Genomic DNA, 21,086 nt, shown 5'->3' on the forward strand with positions numbered 1-21,086 from the left:
ACACTCCCCATGGTCTGCATGTGGTGGACCGGGGTCTAAAACCAGCATCCGGGGCCTTTTCACTATGTGGTGCTGCCATGTAGCTAAGAGGGGAAATGCATGATGAACATTTCCCTGTAAACATCTTGATATCTGAAATGTTACAACCCTACTTAGACTATTGACTTTTAGGGAAAAAAATAACCAAACATCCTGACACTTTGAGCAGATGTTTGTGAAATATCCTCCTTTGTGTGTTATGGTTTTAATATGAATGCAACATGTATTACAAAAGCAAGAGCATCCTTGAAGCTGGCCATCGTTAATTTGTTAATGACTCACATATGGTATAATTTATAAGTGATATTATCTCACTGATTTATACTTTAGAAAGAAGACATATCTAATTCTAATCTTATTCTTGTGACAGTTTCAAAATGCATTGAAATTTAATCCTTTAATGGTATTAAAATGCACATACATGTCATTATATAAGCTAATGCATTTTAGATAACTTTTTATTCTTTGAACTAATTAATATCAATCAAAACATCAAGAAGTATTATAGAAAATTTGGAATATAAGGAAAAGAAAACAGGTTGTCCATAACAGATCACCCATAACCTTTCTAGTCTCTCACACAACCACAGTTTCAATTGTGGTATATTTTCCTCCTAATATTGTGATATAAGCCACAATACGCAATCATACCACAGTGGCTTTGTTTACATAAAAGGAAAATCTAAAACCAAAAATAAAAAAAGGCCCAGCTCTCCTCTCCTGTGGTATGAACAACACATGATTTTATTATTTTACCTAAAGACAGAGACATGGACTCGATCCTTTTTAAAGATTCTATATTAGAACTGAAATTATAACTTCTTAATTTGAAAAATACCAAAGAGGGAAAAAAAGTAAAAATCTCCCAAAGTTCACCTATGTAGTAAAATTTTCTCCCTATTCTACCCATCCAGCTCTATCCCCTAGAATTAATGACTCTTAAAGTTTGGTGTACATCTTGCCCCAAATTTTCCAAATTTGGATACACGTATATAGATGTACATGAATATACACCTAAATGGTTACAAAATCTGTATCATACTACAATCTGGTCATAACTTTATATATATTTGTATATTCAAATATATATATTTGTATATTCAACAGGTTATAACCTAACCTGGTAACGGGGAACCTAGGTGGCTCAGTGGGTTAAAGCCTTTGTCTTCAGCTCAGATTATGATCCCAGGGTCCTGGGATCAAGCCCTGCATCTGGCTCTTTGTTCAGCGGAGAGCCCTGCTTCCCTGTCTCTTGCTCTCTGCCTGTCTCTCTGCCTACTTGTGATCTCTGTCAAATAAATAAATAAAATCTTTAAAAAAAAATAACCTGGTACTAAAATGTTAAATCACAGTTTTGACCTTATGCTTATTAATGTCTATCTAAATAAGTAAAGCCTAAAGGGCTAAGATAGTTTCAAGTCAGAAAATAACATTTTCACACTGACCTATCCAGAGTTTTTTTTAACATGAAGACTTTTATTAACTCATCAACTACAGGGATTCCTTCCTAGGCAAAAGTAACTTGCCTACCTGCTAACTTGATTAGACCTTCACTTGTGTTTCCAGTAGAACTTACTACAGACTCTCTGTGTTACAGTCAAATACATAAATCAAATCTTCTCAACTAAAGTGCAAGGTACTGCAGGAAAAGAAAAACTAGTATGAATTGTTTTTCCTGTAGTTATTAGAATAATGTCTTATACAAAATATGCCTGCAGTTAATGTTTGTTACTCAAACAAATGCATGAATGCCCGATCTGATTTCCTTCAAGTTGTTTCACTAACTGTAGTATTGGTTTTATACGGATCAGTCTAGGCTCTCACGTAGTCTTTCTCAGTAACTAATATTTGACATGACAAATCAAGTTCAGTACATGAGCACTGATGTACAGTACAGACCCATGTAACCACCAAACTTGAAGCCTTATTCTCTATCCTAATCATCAGCAGGGAACTTTCATTAGGCACTGTAGCCTTTTTTTTTTTTTTTTTTTAAAGATTTATTTATTTATTTATTTCAGAGAGAGAATGGAAGAGACTGGGGCAAGGGTTGGAGGTGGTAATGGTAAGGGCAGAAGGCGAGGAGAGAGAAACTTTAGCAGACTCCCCCATTCAGTGTAGAGACCCATGCAGGGTTCGATCTTACAAGCCTGAGATCAGGACCTAAGCCAAAAACCAAGAGTCCGAGGCTCAACCTACTGCGCCACCTACACATCCCCCAACTATAGTATTTTAAAATATCCTCTTACCTTGGATCTTTTGTAACCTCGTTGAGTAGATCAAGATAGTAATAAGCTTCTAAAAACTTGACCCTTTTTAGTCTCTAGGAAACTAACAAATCTTTTGGTAAAAAGAAAATTTTTAAAGATTTATTTATTTATTTATTTGACAGCCAGAGATCACAAGTAGGCAGAGAGGCAGGCAGAAAGAGGAGGAAGCAGGCTCCCCTCTGAGCAAAGAGCCTGATGCAGGGCTCAATCACAGGGTCCTGGGATCATGACCTGAGCTGAAGGCAGAGGCTTTAACCCACTAAGCCACCCAGGTGCCCCGGTAAAATTTTGAATTTACAGTTCTACCAAATTTTTTGGTAAAACTTTGAATTTTACAATTCTAAAGACATACATATATGCATGTCTTTGTGTTCATTTTAGGTTCTCTATTCTTACACAACTTTGACCTTGAAAAGATTATTTTCCCTTGTCTGCATTCCTATTTCTTTCAGATTTTGCTTATGCAGATTTTCAAACATACACAAGACAGAAGAGTATAATCAACTCATCCCCAAATTTTAACAATAATTTGGCAGATGTTGACAATCTGAAAAGTGACGTAATTTGTTCCCAGAGGATCACACAACAGCTCTAGTCAAAATTCTTTTCAAATGCTAGACAAGGCTCTCTACAAAAGTAAACAGAATGAGAGTCACCTCAAAACAAATGATCCTCAGGAAGTGAAAACTGGAACCACATGTGCACCCTGAACTATAGCTTTCAGGGCATGACAGTCTTTCTACTCAGGCATCTTGTTTGCAAAACAAAACATGAGAATACAGAGTGAGGAGCAGAAAAAGCTGCATGTGATGAAGGCTCAGGGGCACCCAGAACTGCCCCGCACCCTCCAGAACACACAGCTTACAAGGTTCAGTCTTTGCCATTGAGGAAGTCACACATTGATTTGTAAGAAATGATAAACTATCCAATTACCAAAAGAAATGGAAGCATTCATTTAATTACAATGCTGTCGAATCATTTATGTATAACCTATGCGTTCTATTTTTTTCAATCCAGGTAATACTTTTCTTTCTTTTCAAATTATTAAGTGACATATTAGTGCTAAATACAGAGTTCAATAGAAAATCCCAACTTTCCTACCTTTAACTATCAACAAAACCACATAAAGCTAAAGAAAATCTCATGGAGTACATATGTTACCAATAATCCCACCATTTCTGTTATGGCCCAGGAGTGATCTTAGTAAGCTAATATGTGAAAGAACACATAACTCCTTTCTAGTTGACTTATCTACAGTGAAGTGTTACAGAAACTGCCTCACGTTATCCTTTAGTACCATAATTCACTCTGACTTGTGCACATGAGCAGGTTGGCCCACTGTTGGAGAAAAGGGAGGAATAGAAAAAAGAAGTGGAATCATGAAACTTATCCCGACTTCTCATCCACATTATGAGGTGTGACCCGAAGACCAAGAGCACAGGCATTTCCTGAAAGCCTTTAGAAATGCAGAATTGAAGAAGGCCCACTGAATTCTGCTAAAGCAGAATTTGCATTTCAGTAAGATCCCCAGCTGATTGATATGCCCTTAAAGTTTGAGAAGCAATGTCTTAAACTTTCTTTTATCTCTAGGCTGTGATTATGACATCACAACACAATTAACAAATGTGTTATTTTGCCATATATCTGATAACATGGTCTTGCTTGATTGGACAATCAGGTTTCACTTACCTTTTTTGAATGATCTATAAGCTCATGGATACATTTGATTTAGTAATATTTTGTACATAAATCTTGGGATTAAAGACTAGCCCTTTTCCTGTGCCCTTTTGAAGTTAATACATAGTGTTAAGACCTTTGATTTCTAGAAATCACAACTCTCAGTTCCAAAAGAAAATTATTTCACATGTAACAATCAACAGATTCATCCACACTGCTCTGTCTCAGGAAGTGAAGAGTAAATATCAAAACCAAATGTTAGATTGAATAAACAGAAATATTGCCCTGAGCATAATCTAAACCAAGACATTATAAAAACATACACACACATAATTTCATGGCATCTTTCTTTTTTTTTTTTTTTAAAGATTTTTATTTATTTATTTGAGAGAGAATGAGTGAGAGGGAGCAGGAGAGAGGAGAAGGTCAGAGGAAGAAGCAAACTCCCCAAGGAGCTGGGAGCCTGATGTGGGACTCGATCCTGGAAGTCCAGAATCATGACCTGAGTCGAAGGCATTTGCTCAACCAACTGTGCCACCCAGGCGCCCTTACGGCATCTTTCATACCCATTCTTATAGATACGACATGAATTTAATCTTTAAAAGCTTTTGTTTTCTCAGTATCTGCAAATTACTTTTAACTGGAGAAATATGAGAAGGCAAAAGTACTTCCCATTTTATTATACTGGGCCTTTTGGTAAACTCTGGCTTTTAAAATTATTGAAAATATTAATGAAATATTATTTTACTTCAATATTCCTACATATCTTTTGTTTTAAGAAACAATTTTAATACAAATACACAATTTAGCTTTGTTCTTATATTTAGGTTAAAATACAGTGCCACAAATATCTTTATGAATACACAGAATATTTTACAAATCTTTCCCAATTTGCCACTTTTATTAAAACACACACACACACACACACACACACACACCTGATCTCAGCAAACTAATAGTTCCTTTTGAAAACTTCAATTTGGAGTGGAAATGAGATTAAGTAGCAGACCAGAGGAAAGCCTGGATGGGTAGTAGTGGACAAAGGGCAGATCTAAATATTGGGCATGTGGTCAACTTTATGAGGGAAAGTGGGGAAAATAAAGGGAGACAACCATCCCTCCTTTTCCTTCTCTCCTCCCCTATTCCTCCTCTACTATCTCCCATACTCTTTCCTTCACAGATCAAAGGACTCCCCTTACTGCCTAGGAAAGGCCAGAAAACACCTTCTTTACACTGTTCCCAGTAATGAGCTACTGGCAGATTATTAGGGACTATCCTTAAAGACAGAAATATCCAGTGGTCTCCGTTTTAAATTAATCATACCCACGTTCTCTACCAAGAACACAAAATCACAAATATGGTCTTTGTAGTTAAGAACCTCTCTGATATTAGAATACAAATCTATGTAATATGTTTGGTTAAGAAGTATAAGAACAATCTGGCATGGACCTGCCTAAACTTAAACTGTTTGAGAAAGGAAGATGCTGGAACAAGGCAGATCTAGGACAAAGAAATGAAACTAATTTCATCATGGTTCCAGAGAACAAGGGCAGAAGTCTAAGTGAGACTCCAAGAAGGGCACGAGAGGCCCATGTTAGCATCCATAAGCAGTGGGACTAAAACCATAGTAGAAAGCAAGCAAGAGTTGCAAGCAGGCCAGTCCTTGAGGACAGCCAGGTGGTAGCATTCTTCTAAAATATTTTTCTTATTTTGGTAAGTGATTCTATTTTGGGAATTGGAGCATAGATATATGACCCTCTGATAATAGTTTCTCCCAAGAAGCATTTGGCACCTTTCCTCCTTTTGCTCTTCTTATGCCAAAATGCTCTCAAATTTTAGTTTAAATTCTCTTCTCCAATCCGAGATCATCTTGACAGCCCCGCATGCTGCAATGAGATGTTTCCTCCTCTTGACGGAACCACGTGTTTTTCATCACAAAGAATGGTATCAAAAAGTTTATGTTCTTCAACATTATCTGTGAAGTCAGTGTTTCACTTCCCTTATTCATCTTTTTACTCCAAACTCCTGACTTTCAAAAGCAGGAAGACATTTTTTTTTTTTTCAATTCTGTCTGTAAACCCAAACTGTTCCGTTTCTGTTTAAACTAAAATTTACAAAAAATACATTCTACATATTTTTCTCAGTAGTATCATTTTCTTCTTGGTGTATTAGCAGAAGCATGTAGAAGTTGGTGAGTTGTAAGAATCTTAACATATCTTGTGATTTGCCATGGAGACAACAATTTTTTTCCCTAAAGTAATGTCAAAGACTGCTGTCATTTTGTAGAATGTGGGAAGGTTCTGCTTCATGAAAATGTCAGAGTTCATATTTTATGACAAGACCCTCAGCTGACTCCAGAAGTGGTTTCTACTTCAACTTTTTCTCTTTGACATAACATGTGCATTCACTTGCCAAGATTTTAACCTTAATATTTGTTTTCCTTCACCTCCTCAAACTATTACTTATTTTGTTTTTGGGTTTTTTGGTGTCTTAGCATTTTATCTAGGAGCTCATCATCCCCTTAAATGAATTAGAGCAAACCCAATTCACTCCTCAAGATGTTTTTGAACATTTTGTTGTGTTTTCCTCAATCACATAATGCTAACATTTTTATATACTTTATCATATCATATATTTTAAGCTTTCCATATATCATAAAGCTTCCCACCTCTCCCAAAAGATTATATTCTCTTCAGAGAATACAACCAACACCTCTACGGAGCCTAACACATTGGTGACATCAAATTGAGAGCCAACAGGTGTTCACTGAATTAGAAAACAACCAAGAACTATTTATTTTGTGGCCATAATTCTTTTAGCTCCAAAGAGGTTAAACACTCCAAACACTACTGCAAATTCCTAGGTAATAAGGGCTCCTTTTGAAATCTAACTGTCTACCTCCTGAGTCCAGAAGTTGTTAAAAATTAGCACCTGGGTGGCTCAGTCGGTTGAGCGTCCCACTCTTGGTTTGGCTCAGGTCATGATATCATGGGTTGTGGGACTGAGCCCAGCAACTGGGCTCTTCACTCAGCCGGGAGTCTGTCTGGAAGATTCTCTCCCACTGCCCCATCCTTTCTCTCTAGAAAAAAAAGAAAAGAAAAGAAACAAAGAAAGAAATTAGCACTGATGTGCACCATCCACTGAGCCCAAACTCCTTCAATAACCACAACAGCACCCTGACATGCTTACCAGTAATGAAACAAAATATTTCATTCACCTCTTCCTGACATTACCTATAGCTCTTATTGCTTCCTGCTTTGAGGAAGTCAGAGTTTCAGGAATGTTATTTTTTTTTTTTTAAAGATTTTATTTATTTATTTGACAGACAGAGATCACAAGTAGGCAGAGAGGCAGAGAGAGAGAGGAGGAAGCAGGCTCCCTGCTGAGCAGAGAGCCAGATGCGGGACTCAATCCCGGGACCCTGAGATCATGACCTGAGCCGAAGGCAGCGGCCTAACCCACTGAGCCACCCAGACGCCTCCAGGAATGTTATTTTAATCTTTGTTTGACTATTTCACCATCCCTTAATTCCTCTTGTTAGAAATTTTCTATTTCTAACTTAATATTAGATTCCAAAGAATAAGTAAACTTACTTTACTTATTCAAAATTATAAATCCCTGTGTAACATTTGATAACTGCACCTTGGTTTTCAAATCTTTAAAAGTCTTTTCATACATAACAATGGGAGAAAAAGATTAACAGATCCTTAAATGGGGACAGAGAAATAAAGTGTAAACTGTTGCAGTTAGAACTGAAAATCAAACTCCAAGTCTACCATAATAAAATAAATGCTAAATATCAGCAAAATACTATTCATTGAAAGCTACTTGTTATTCCATAAATCTTTACAAAAATTATCCATCTTTGAACTTTAGGACCTAACATGGTGTCTAGTTTATAATATGTGAGTTTAACTAAATTATACACAGTATTGAATCAGGTACTAAGGAGAGTTATGACAGAAATTAAGGATATTTATTTATTAAGAAATTTGCACTTTAACAAAGCTGCAATATGTAACAAATGTAACATGAGTATTGGAGCATTTATGAATAACACCGGATACAAAATTAGTTTCTTTACTGGAAAATGTCTTAGAACATTTAATACACTCAAATGCACTGAAAAATGTGGACAGAATGAGCAGAACTACCCAAATTTAGTTGACCACAAATTTCTTTCCCTATTCCTCCAAAGGAATACTTTTTAAAAATCTTTCAAGAAAACAGTTCTCCATAAAAAAAAAAAAAAAAAAAAAAAAAAACCTTTCAGAAAGTGATGAACCAATATAATGGCAGTGATTAAAACAAAACATAATTAAGCAAGAAAAGATTCACATACAGAAGTACTGAATTGAGTTTCGACATGTTTGGAGAAGATGGAAGGCAAGACTGTCATGGGTTCTTTAACTCTCACACAGTAGAGGTACAAAGAGTGGAATAGAGGTTAGCTTGACCATTGTGGTATCAGTAAACCAAAGCTAGCAAGAAAGGAGTGTTTAGGTAGAACTTACTAGAGGAGGTCAGGAATAGTAGAATCTCTAAAACAGAGGTTCAACAAAGATTGTGCTTATGGATATATTTATATTGATGTGATTATGGGTACATGTTCAAACTATAAAAACATGAAAATAAATGCAGTTTGTTACTTACCCTAAGTCATATTAATCTAGTACTGTGTCTTGCTACTTCAAAAGTGATTTCCCTTACCTGTTTGAGAAACTAAAGTCATCTTCCACACTGAGGGCCCATTTGGACAAGTTGAAATGCATTAGAGCTTTTGTATTTTTTCACCAGAAGCAGGAAATATGAAGTATGTGGGAGCTGGGGATTGTAAGAACCTAGGGAAAATCAGAGAAAAAAATGATAAATAATATAGTGCCTTGGTGTCATGCTGCTAGACAGTCTTAAGGATAGGTCTTGAAACGCATATGGATGAAAAATTACATTCAGAGATAACGCTGGTATTTTCCAGTAAAACTCTGAGATTATAGGCTCTGGCATCTAAATAAAAATTTGAAATTAATATGAAAAAAGAAGCCACTCCATCACTGGTCTAAATGAGAGTGGCCACATCTGGTGAAGCCTGCAGAGCACTGGCCAAGCAGTGGTAGACACCCTTGAGGCCAGTAGAGAGCCCAAAAGCTGCTTTCCCAGAAAGGCTTCAACTGCAGAGGTTACAAGGCAATCCCTACCTCAAGTGATTTGCTGACAGGATGGTTAAAGAAATGAGTGGGCTTTCTTTTTTTTTTCCTTCTTGGACATAAGAGACAACGTGGAGATTTTTTTCAGAAATAAGTGGTGCTGATGATGGAGAGTCATGCATAGAGAAGAGCCTTAAATATTTTTTTCTTGTCAAATTTTTATTTAAATTCTAGTTAGTTAACATACAGTACAACACCGGTTTCAGGAGTAGAAATCAGTGATTCATCACTTACATAAAACACCCAGTGTTCATCATAACAAGTGCCCTTCTTAATACCCATCACCCATGTAGGCCAGACCCCACTTGCCTCCCTCCATCAGCCCTTCATTTGGAAGAACCATAATTATTTAGCCTTAATGTTAATGAGACTTTATATGAACTTACAGGTTGGTCAGACCAGGTAATATTTCTATAAGGTAAAAATACAGTGTTTCTATACAGTGTTTGAGGTCATACTTCTAGATCAAGAATTGCAAACACTAACATCTACAGGAGCTGTGCAATAAACATAAATGTGGGTAGTGTACCAGGTATGACACAATAGGTACAAAACACCTTGTGGGGTGCCTGGGGGGCTCAGTGGGTTGAGTCTCTGCCTTCGGCTCAGCTCATGATCTCAGGGTCCTGGGATGAAGCCCCACATTGGGCTCTCTGCTCAGAGGGGAGCCTGCTTCCCCTGCTCTCTCTCTCTGCCTGCCTCTTTGCCTACCTGTCATCTCTCTATATATATCAAATAAATAAATAAAATCTTAAAAAAACAAAGCAAAACTACCTTGTATTCAACCCAGCATCACTCTTGCTGGACATTATGTTTTAAAACACTATCCAGGCATAACATGAAGGCTATATATAAAGCTAACAGACCTCTACTGTTTCATCTTTGCTCTCAATGTTTCTTTTAATCCTTCAATTATTCCCCATGTCTTACAAATAAAATCTACTTTCATTAGCATGTCACTGAAGGGTCCATCATAATTTACTCTTATCACTTTGTCTTCATTTCTCATTGCCCCTCATTTATACTCTAGAATCTAGCTAAAAATGCATGATAAATGAATAAATAATAAATTTCCTTTCCAAAACACTACTAAAAGCATGGATGTGACAAAATGTACATAACTTCTCATCAAGAGTTTGATCCAACATTTCTCTGTGAAATGGGCAGCAATTATAGAACAAGAATATGAACTAATTAATGCTACAAAAAAAGAACAGCTCTATTATTATGTACCCAAACATGCAATAGAGGAGTACCCAAATACATAAAACAATTACTAACAAACATAAAAGAACTATCTGATACTAACATGATAATCATAGATGACATTAACATCAATGGACAAATCACCTAAAGAGAATATATATGAGGTAACAGTGGTCTTGAGTGACACACTGGACCAGATGGATTTAACAGATATATTCAGAACATTTCATCCTAATACACTAGAATACACATTCTTTTCACATTGAACATTCTCCAGAATAAATCACATATTAGGACACAAAACAGGCCTCAGCAAGTAAAAAAGGACTAAAGTCATACCATGCACCTTTTCTGACCACAATGCTAAGAAATTCAAAGTTAACCACAAGAAAAAACCTGGAAAACCCACAAGTACATGGGGGCTAAACAATATGCTACTAAACAATGAATGAGTCAACTGGGAAATCACAGAAGAAATTTTTTTAAAAAAGCATGGAAATGAATGAAAATGAAACACAACAGTCCAAAACCTTTAGGATGTAGCAAAAGCCATCCTAAGAGGGAAGGATATAGCAATACAGGCCTAACTCAAGAAACAAGAAAAATCTCAAATATACAACCTAACCTTATACTTAAGGAGCTGGAAAAAGAATAGTAAGTAAAGCCTACAGTCAGCAGAAGGAAGGAAATAATAAAGATTAGAGCAGAAATAAATGATACAGAAACTAACAAAACAAAACAAAACAAAAACAATAGAACAGATCAATGAAACCAGGAGCTGATTCTTTGAAAAAATTAGTAAAGTTGGTTAACCTCTAGCCAGACATACCAAAAAGAAAGGAGAAATGATCCAAATAGTCACAAATAAGAGAATAATAACCCAACCAACATCACAGAAATATAAGCAATTAATTGCAAGAATCATATGAAAAACTGTATGTCAACAAATTGGACAACCTAGAAGAAATGTATAAGTTACCAAAACTGAAACAGGAAGAAATACAAAACTTGAACAGACCGATAACCAGCAAAGGAATTGAATCAGTAATCAAAAATCTCCTAACAAACAAAACTCCAGGATCAGAAGGCTCCACAGGCAAATTCTACAGAACATTTAAAGAAGAACTGATATCTATTCTCCTCAAACTTTTCCAAAAAATAAAAAAGAAAGGAAATTTTCCAAAGTAATTCTATGAGGCCAGCATTACCCTAATACCAAAACCAGATAAAGACAACTAGAAAACAGAAAGACCCAATATCCCTGATGAAAACAGATATCAAAAATTCCCAACAAAATAGTAAACCACATCCAACAATACATTAAAAATATCATTCGCCATAATCAAATGGGATTTATTCCTGGGTTGCAAGGTTGTTTCAATATTCACAAATCAATCAACAAGATACATTACATTAATGAAAGAAAGGATAACCATATGATCATTTCAATAGATGCAGAAAAAACACTGAACAAAATACAACATCCATTCAATGATAAAAATTCTCAACAAAATAGGTTTAGAGGGAAGATACCTCAATGTAATAAAGGTCATATACAAGGGGCGCCTGGGTGGCTCAGTGAGTTAAGGCCCCTGCCTTCGGCTCAGGTCATGATCCCAGGGTCCTGGGATCCCGCCCCGCCTTGGGCTATCTGCTCAGCAGGGAGCCTGCTTCCCTTACTCTCTCTGCCTGCCTCTCTGCCTGCTTGTAATCTCTGTCTGTCAAATGAATAAATAAAATCTTAAAAAAAAAAAAAAAGTCACATACAAAAAACCCACAGTTACTATCATCCTCAGTCAGGAGAAACTGAGAGCTTTTCCCCTGAAGTCAGGAATAAGACAGATGTCCACTCTATTTTTATTCCACACAGTACTGGAAGTCCCAGCCGCAGCAATCAGACAACAAAAGGAAATAAAAGGCATCCTATTTGGAAAGGAAGAAGTCAAATTTTCACTATTCACAAATGACATGACACTCTACATAGAAATCCAAAAAAAACTCCACCAGAAAACCACTAGAACTCACAAGCAAATTCAGTAAAGTCGCAGGATACAAAATCAACATGCAGAAATCTGTTGCATTTCTATACACCAACAATGAAGCAGCAGAAAGGAAAATTAAGGAATCAGTCCCACTTACAATTGCACCAAAACAAATAAGATACAATAAATCTAACCAAAGAGGTGAAATACCTATACTCTGAAAACTATAAAATACCGGGGAAAGAGATTAAAGACAACACTAAGAAATGGAAAGACCTTCCATGCTCATGGATTGGAAGAATAAATATTTTTAAAATATCTATACCACCCAAAGAACCTACACCCAAAGAAACTAAATTTTGTCTCTCAAAATACCAATAGCATTTTTCACAGATCTAGAACAAACCATTCTAAAATTTGTATAGAATCACAAAAGACCCTGAAGAGCCAAAGCAATCTTGAAAAGAGAAAGACAAAGCTGGAGACATCATGATTCCAGACTTCAAGTTATTTTACAAAGCTGTAATCACCAAAACAGTACAGTACTGGCACAAAAATAGATACATAGAACAACAGAACAGAATTGAAAACCCAGAAATGAACCCCCAATTACATGGTCAATTAATCTTCGACAAAGCAGGAAAGAATATCCAATGGGAAAAAGTCTCCTCAACAAATGGTGTTGGGAAAACTGGGGAGCAACATACAAAAGAATGAAATGGACCACGATACACAAAAATGAATTCAAAATAGATTAAAGACTTAAATATGAGACTTGAAACAATAATAATTCTGGAAGAGAATATAGGCAGTGACTTCTTTGACATCAGCTATAGCAACTACGTTCTAGATACATCTCCTAAGGCAAGAGAAACAAAATGAAAAAATAAACTGTTGGGACTATATCAAAATAAAAAGCTTTTGCAAGCGAAGGGAAAACAATCAACAAAACTAAAGACAACCTATGATAAAGGGTTAGTATTCAAACATAAGGAATTTCTAAAATAACATCCCCCAAAACAAATAATCCAATTAAAAAATATGCAGAAGAGGGGCACCTGGGTGGCTCAGCAGTTTAAAGCCTCTGCCTTTGGCTCTGGTCATGATCCCAGGGTTCTGAGATCAAGCCCCACATCAGGCTCTCTGCTCAGCAGGGAGCCTGCTTCCCCGCCCCCACCCCCGCCTGCCTCTCTGTCTACTTGTGATCTATGTCTGTTAAATAAATAAATAAAATCTTTAAAAAAAATAAGCAGAAGATATGAATAGATATTTTTACAATGAATACTTACATATGGTCAAGAGACACATGAAAAGATGTTCAACATCACTTACCATCAGAAAAATGTAAATCAAAATGAGATATCACCTCACACCTGTCTGTGTGTGAAAATCAACAACACAAGAAGAAATAGGTGTCAGTCAGTGAGTATGTGGAAAAAGAGAAACCTTCTTGCACTACTGCTGGGAATGCAAACTGGTACAGCCACTCTGAAAAATAGTATGGTGTTTCCCTGAAAAGTTAAAAATAGAACTAGCCTATGATCCAGCAATCGCACTATTAGGTATTAGTAATACACTAATTCAAAATGGATACATGCACCCTAATGTTTATCATAGCATTATCTACAATAGCTAAATTATAGAAACAGCCCATTAAGTCCATCAATTAATGAATAGATAAAGAAGATGTGGTACACACACACACACACACACACACACACGAATATTATTCAGCCATAAAAAAAAGAATGAAATCATGCTATTTGCAATTACATGGATGGAGCTAAAGGGTATAGTGCTAAAGGAAATAAGTCATTCACGGAAAGACAAATACCATAGATTTCACTCATATGTTGAATTTAAGTAACAAACCAAATAAGCAAAGGGAGAAAAGAGAGAGAGGCAGACCAAGAAACAGACTCTTAATTATAGAGAACAAACTGGTGGTTACCAGAAGGGAGGTGGATGGGGGGATGGGTTAAATAGGTGATAGAGAAAAGGAATGTACCAGTGATGAGCACAGGGTGATGTACGGAAGTACTGAATCACTACATTGTAACCTTGAAACTCATATTACACTGTTAGCTAACTGGAATTTAAATAAAAACTTTTAATGGCTCAGTCGTTAAGCGTCTGCCTTTGGCTCAGGTCATGATCCCAGGGTTCTGGGATAGAGTCCTGCATCCGGCTCCCTGCTCAGCAGGAAGCTTGCTTCTCCCTTTCCCACTCCCCCTGTTTGTGTTCCCTCTCTCACTGTATCTCTTTCTATCAAATAAATAAATAAAATCTTTAAAAAATAAAAAAATAAAAGCTTTTAAAAATTAAAAATGGGCAAAGAACTTGAAAAAATAAAGAATTCCAATGAATATTGGGATTATTTTATATTTCTTTACTTGCCAAAAATAAATATGATTTACACAGGGATGTTCATGTCACGGTAATTTTGAACATAATATCATCATGAGATGTAAAGCACTATATTCTGAGAACCTCTTCTGCAATGTTTGAACTAGAGTGGCCCTGTTACTTCTGAGAGGAAAATGAAGTTTCTCTGTGAAGGTCCAGCTTCAGTTTTCTTTCTTTTTTTTTTTTTCCTTATCTTTTAATGTACAGTGGTGGCATAAATTCTGGTCAATTAACATGTCCCAGACTGATATTAACTCTGATCAGTCCAGGATTCAAGCTTGAGTGGGCATATTAGGGATTTGTAGGAACCCTCCCTCCTAGCCAAGGGACTAAGAATCTTCTCAGTAAACAAAGAGAAAAGACAGCACAGCTATGTTTTAAGAACAGTATGTCAGTTCTAGAGGAGCAAAGTTTCAAAGTATAGCATTCATTCAACAATCATTTACTGATCCCTTATTTTGTATCAGATGTTATGAAAGATGCCAGACATGCAAAGGTAAATAGGAGCCATTTCTGCCCTAAGAAGTTCACAGTCCAGAATATTGGGAAGGTTACAATATGTCATATCATCATACTTTTTGTGGGGGTTAGAAGCAAGCCACATGTTCTGTGCGAACACTAGGAGCAGCATCTCCCCAACACTGGGGAGCTCTGTGTTTGGTGCTTCTTCTAGATTCTGTCCTGTGGGCTTCTTCATTTGGCTGATTTTAACTGTATCTTTTCCCTCTCTTACATAAGATATAACCATAATGGTTTTCAGTAAGTTCTTGGTAAGTTATCAAACCTGGAGGAAACCCCTAAGTTTAAGTTTATAGTTTGTGCTGGAAGTGAGGGTAGCATCATGTGGGAACTGTTTCCTCTAACTTACATTGGACCAAAATTCTCACAAAGGATAAGAGTTAAGCAAACCAGAGAAAGAGAAAAGCAAATGAAATACCATTTACTGAGAGTAAATGAAACATCTACTGAGGATTTCCAAATTATTTGGGAGAAAATTGAGGGCTAAAATTCCCCCTGAGTAGGTAATGGTGTGGCTAGAAATTACTTTAAAAGTATTGCCATGACTGTATTTTAATCATTTATCTAGTCTAGTCTGAGAAATACAGCATGCACATAACTGTGTACATTCTATTTCCTGTCATGACTAAATAAGCTCCTCTCAGGTAAACCCTTCCATAGATAAAACTACAAAAATCTGCATAAAACAAAAAAATAAAAAATAAAACTACTTGAAGGCTCTGGAGAGTGAACAAAAATAAGATGGTTAGTGAAGAGAATTCGATACTTAGATGAAGGAAATGTCATGATATGTTTCCTATTTTTTTAAACAGGTTTTTTGGTTTTGTTTTGTTTGCTTGTTTGTTTTTAACCCAAATGCAGGCTGCTGCTATGAGGGGCATAATATATGGGACGTCTAGAACTTAGATAGGCGTCTAGAACTTAGATAGAAAGGCATGGTCTGAAGACTTAGACCACTGGACAAACTTTAGGACAGACCACTGGACAAACTTTAGGACAACTACAACTGCTGGAAAGTGGGGATGGATTAAGAGAGAAAGCCCTCACTTCATGTGGGGGAACCTGCAATTCAAATGACAGCCTACATCTTAGCAGAGACACTAGGGCTAGGAATACTGACATCCTTCCTCCTTCATGAGTTGAAGGGAAAATAATTGGTGACACTGGAATTCTAAATCTAGTGAAAATATCTTTAAAGAATGAAGACAAAGATGGGGCGCCTGGGTGGCTCGGTGGGTTAGGGCCTCTGCCTTCGGCTCGGGTCATGATCCCAGGGTCCTGGGATCAAGCCCCATGTGTAGGGCTCCCCGCTCAGTGGGGAGCCTGATTCTCCCTCTCTCTCTCCCTCTGCTCTTTTTGCCCTGCTTGTGCTCTCTCGTTTTTTCTGTCAAATAAATAAATAAATAAAATCTCAAGGAAAAAAAAAAGAATGAAGGCAAGATATATACAGGGGGGTGCATGCCAATGAATGCCATGTAAGTACAAAATTACTTGCTACTTTACCTCAGCTTGATTCCCACAGAAAATCTGTTTCTGAACTTGCCTCAAAAACTGTCGATTTATAACTGTTTATATAAAGCATTCTCCATCCTCCACTCAGTATCATAAGGTTTACCTGCTGGTTTATCCATTATGTCAACATGTTTATAGACCTTATGGGATTGGGGATCCACCTTTTATATCTTTTAAATACTTGCCATGATTATGCCATTGCCTTTATGAACGTGACACACGTCACCGCCCTCAGCAGTGTTCTAATATCCCACCAGCAAGAAAGTAGACGATACTTTCTCTTAAAGAGTAAGGCAAGAAAAGAAAGGGCTTGGGATTTCTTCAATATCTTGAGAACCTTATGCAGAATGACATCAGAATGTTGTTTACAGCAATGTTAAAAAAATTAAACTGTTTGGCACTCTGATATAAACATAGAGCTTTAAATTTATATCAAGTGTTCTGAATTTCTTTGACAAAATAATCATGCAAATATAGCATATTTAGATAAAGTGATACCCTAAATAATCCACATGTTCTAGACACGTTCAATATGATGATAAAAATCAATATAAACATTGCTATATCCATTTTTTCTTTCCCTTTCCCAAGTCTACCAAATTAACATTTTTTTTTGAGAAATCTGATACAGAGATATTTTTGTTTTCTCTTGGCACAAATATTAATCCTTTATGAAACAAAAATACTAAGTGTCGCTTATGCTTGGAATATTTGCTAAGACTCTTGAAGACTATTTTCCTTTCTTAAACATCTGGTGGTCAAACCAGAAATGCTAACCCACTTCCAAGTTTGAGAAGCAAAGTTAGCAGAAATCTTTTCATAATGATGCTTGTTTCTGTTTCCGGGAATCTCCACTAGCATTTCTGGTGGGAGTTCTGACTGCGGGACTGAGAAGGCCCTGTGGAGAATTCTGTTAACTGCAAAGGGCTCAGCCAAATAATGTTTGGGGAGCTTCGACTTTGTGGCTTGGCTTTCTACATCAACCTTCTCATGTTACGTTTATTAGTCTTAACCCTGTCGTGAACTCTGTAAAATTGAAGAGTCATTTGAAATCAGCATTTTCCCACCATGTAAGAATTCTGTAATCACAACCCACACACTACAATTGCACTTGATCTTAGCCAAAAGGCTGAGAAGCGATACACACACTACAATTGATGTGTTTGCAAAGCTTCTCTCACGTTGGTCATTTTCATCCTCTTAAGTCTCACTGCCCTGAGTGATTCAAGAAACAGCCCCTCACTACTCGTTTGAGATCATCAAATTATTTTTTCTTATTTTAAAATTTTTAAATCCAGCTCTGTTTTTGAAACTCCAGTTATATATTATAAAATGGTTCAGTGTGATCGCTGGAATTGAAACAATGTAAGTAAACACAGTAGCACTTAAAAGCTGCTTCTTGGGCGCCTGGGTGGCTCAGTGAGTTAAGCCGCTGCCTTCGGCTCAGGTCATGATCTCAGGGTCCTGGGATCGAGTCCCGCATCGGGCTCTCTGCTCAGCAGGGAGCCTGCTTCCCTCTCTCTCTCTCTGCCTGCCTCTCCATCTACTTGTGATTTCTCTCTGTCAAATAAATAAATAAAATCTTAAAAAAAAAAAAAAGCTGCTTCTTGCTGCTCTCATCTATAGCCTCCCTCCTCTTCTGCTTCACCAGACAATGTGTTTTATGCTTATCCAATAGCAGCTACCCCAGTAAGTCTTCCATATACCTCAGACTCACAATTCTAACATGGTATGATTTTTCCCATTTAAAGTTTAAAAAATGAAGACTTAGAGAAATAAAGCTCTAAGGTTGCATAGCTAGTAAGAGTAAACCTAAGATCTGAAACATTTCATTACTTATACTACACTGTTCCCCTATTGTTCCCCATTTAAAGTTTAAAAAACAAAGACTTAGAGAAATAAAGCTCTTAGGTTGCATAGCTAGTAAGAGTAAACCTAAGATCTGAAACATTCCATTACTTACACTACACTGTTCCCCTATTGTCTCTCCTTTAATAGAAAGAGGTAATATAGAATATTCAAATCCTATGTATATATGTCTGTGTAAACTATGTATGTTTACGCAATTATAATATACATTATAATCATACATTAGAAGCATATAATTGTGTGTATAATATACTCCTATAACATATATAATATGTATGTTATACTGTGAATCACATTAGATAAATGTTAGAAATTATATAAGATTAAATTAGAAATTATATAAAAGATATTTAACATTAGAAATTACATAAATTTAATCCAATACATACATTATATATGCAATGCTTATGTAATTACAGCATCTGATGTCTAAGAAATTTATAAATCTGAAAGTGTGAAGTCTTGAGAATCAAGGTGTTCTGTAGATATAACTGAATGGGAGTCAGTACATTTTAGTCCTATCTCATACTTTGAAAACATCCTTAAACCAGCACCTCACATTATGATTGCTTCTCCCCCAAGTCTGTCTGACTAATAATGGTCCAGTTAATTATGCCACCCTAGAAGAACTACGACTATATCCGCCAATAGTAGATGTGGCAATAGTTTTTGTTAAAGAAAAATGTATTAATTACAATGAAAAAATAGATTAAAATTTTACTTATAAGACTAGTCATTTTACTGAAAACAATGTTAAGTTATGGTTTGGTAACACAGAAATATGATAACTTGCTGGCATATGTATTGCTAATTTTTTTTATGTTGATGGAGATCTAACAGTATCACCCAGAAGAGTATACAGCAAATAATATGTATCCGCTATGATTAGTTGTTTCCTGTGCTATACTGGTTGGTAAGTATTTTTACTAGTAACCCTTTTGCATAATATATACAGCTCGAATTTCCTGTGCTTGTGTGGTAGAGATAAAGTTTTATAAATGGCCCTAACACACTTATTTTAAACATTTGGTTTAGAAATAATAGCATATTTTCTCTTTGTGGCACCTTTAATTCATTTTTAATCTACATCAGGTTAATTTAATATTTGGGCTGGATAAACTTGTTTCTGCCCAGATAAAAGTACACAGTCTAATGGAACATAGTATATTTAAATAAGGGAGACTGAAGGCTATTTTTTTTTTTTGAAGGCTATTTTTATTCAAGAACTTTTTATTTCAAAGGACTGAGATCAGCTTTTAAAAGATCCTTTGATTTTTAAGAGGCATGCACCAGCTTGGATATCCAAATACCTGTTTTGACAAATAGGTTTCCATTTTCTCTGACAGCAAAGAAGACTTAAAATGTAAATTTGACAATTTGAATCTTTTATTGGATAAGCTGATGCTTGTTTTTTGTTTTTGTATTATTTATTTATTTATTTTTATTAAGATATAATGTATTATTAGCCCCAGGGGTACAGGTCTGTGAAGCATCAGGCTTACAAACTTCACAGCACTCACCATAGCACATACCCTCCCCAATGTCCATAACCCAATCACCCTCTCCCAACCCCTCTTCCCCCACCAACCCTCAGTTTGTTTTTTGAGATTAAGAGTCTTTTATGGTTTGTCTCCCTCCTGACAAGATGGTTTTGAATTTTTTAAGCTGAGATCTTAATTTGCCAGAAATGGGCTCTTTTTTCTTATCTTTACCATTTCTTAATAGTATAGAATATATAGCAATGATTTCAAATGGAAATGTTGTTTTTCACTTGGCTTTTTTGTAGAGCAGGCTATTTCACTAGACATGAAAGAAGTGATCCAGGCAGAGTATAAAGGAAGTAAAACTAATAAGCTCTAGTATTTAAAAAAAAAAAAAAAGTGTGAAGCTAAGTTAGAAGTGGATGAGAAAAATGTATACAAAATAAATACAAGGACAAGCATGAGAAGATTTGCAGGCATTAGTTTACTAATAGGTGTGAATATAACTTAAAATGCTTGCAGAAAAAAGTGTAAAACAGGGTGTAAAATAAATTAAAGGCATGTTTACAGCTGCGATTCCTAAAACAACAACAACAACAAAAACTCTTGCCAACCACACTAAGAATCATTGGGCCTTAAAAATACTGCCTACTCAGAAATAATGTAATTTCCATAGTGATACCAGTAATAGTAGTCTTTGAAAGACTATACACATCCACATTGGGTTACTGACTAAGAGCTGCCTGGACCTTCCAGCTGGGCCATTTTGATATCCCAGAACTCTGCTGTGTTTGACTTACAGTTGAACCACAAAGAATCACACTATGCATTTCATTCCCAAGAGACAGAAAGTATGTCTAAGTGGGAAGACACAACTTAATTTATAATCTGGAAGGAGTGTGGAACACAGAATTTTAAATG

General features: G+C 36.1%; 1 long non-coding RNA gene across 2 annotated transcripts in view; it reads right to left on the reverse strand.

Moving 5' to 3' along the window:
• LOC131827024 (uncharacterized) overlaps window positions 1-21,086 on the reverse strand; it is a 248,592-nt gene that overhangs the window by 194,078 nt on the left and 33,428 nt on the right. Inside the window, exons 2-3 of one of the 2 annotated variants that reach the window (XR_009351857.1) lie at window positions 8,697-8,827; window positions 6,918-7,065 (exon numbers count right to left, since the gene is read on the reverse strand). This is a non-coding gene — a long non-coding RNA (uncharacterized LOC131827024). Of the gene's footprint in view, window positions 1-6,757; window positions 7,066-8,696; window positions 8,828-21,086 lie in introns of those variants that run through there. The other variant, XR_009351856.1, reaches the window with a different exon arrangement.

This window comes from Mustela lutreola, chromosome 3, assembly GCF_030435805.1.
Source record: "Mustela lutreola isolate mMusLut2 chromosome 3, mMusLut2.pri, whole genome shotgun sequence".
Classification (NCBI taxonomy): domain Eukaryota; kingdom Metazoa; phylum Chordata; class Mammalia; order Carnivora; family Mustelidae; genus Mustela; species Mustela lutreola.